We start from the raw sequence: 575 nt of genomic DNA, 5'->3' as shown, positions 1-575 counted from the left end.
AACCTCCTCTTGAAGACCCCCAGGGTAGGGGAGAGCACCACCTCCGTTGGGAGCCCGTTCCAGACCTTGGCCACTCGAACTGTGAAGAAGTTCCTCCTAATGTCCAATCTAAATCTGCTCTCTGCTAGCTTGTGGCCATTATTTCTTGTAACTCCCGGGGGCGCCTTGGTGAATAAATACTCAACAATTCCCTTCTGTGCCCCCGTGATGAACTTATAGGCAGCCACAAGGTCGCCTCTCAACCTTCTCTTGCGGAGGCTGAAAAGGTCCAGTTTCTCTAGTCTCTCCTCGTAGGGCTTGGTCTGTAGGCCCTTAACCATACGAGTGGCCCTTCTCTGGACCCTCTCCAGGTTATCCGCATCCTTCTTGAAGTGCGGCGCCCAGAATTGCATGCAGTACTCCAACTGTGGTCTGACCAGCGCCCGATAGAGGGGAAATATCACCTCCTTGGACCTATTCGTCATGCATCTGCTGATGCATGATAAAGTGCCATTGGCTTTTCTGATGGCTTCATCACACTGCCGACTCATGTTCATCTTGGAGTCCACTAGGACTCCAAGATCCCTTTCCACTTC

Source organism: Alligator sinensis, unplaced genomic scaffold (assembly GCF_000455745.1).
Source record: "Alligator sinensis unplaced genomic scaffold, ASM45574v1 scaffold56_1, whole genome shotgun sequence".
In the NCBI taxonomy this organism is placed as follows: Eukaryota; Metazoa; Chordata; order Crocodylia; family Alligatoridae; genus Alligator; species Alligator sinensis.
The sequence above is the reverse complement of the archived record's forward strand: the minus strand, read 5'-3'. Positions refer to the sequence as shown.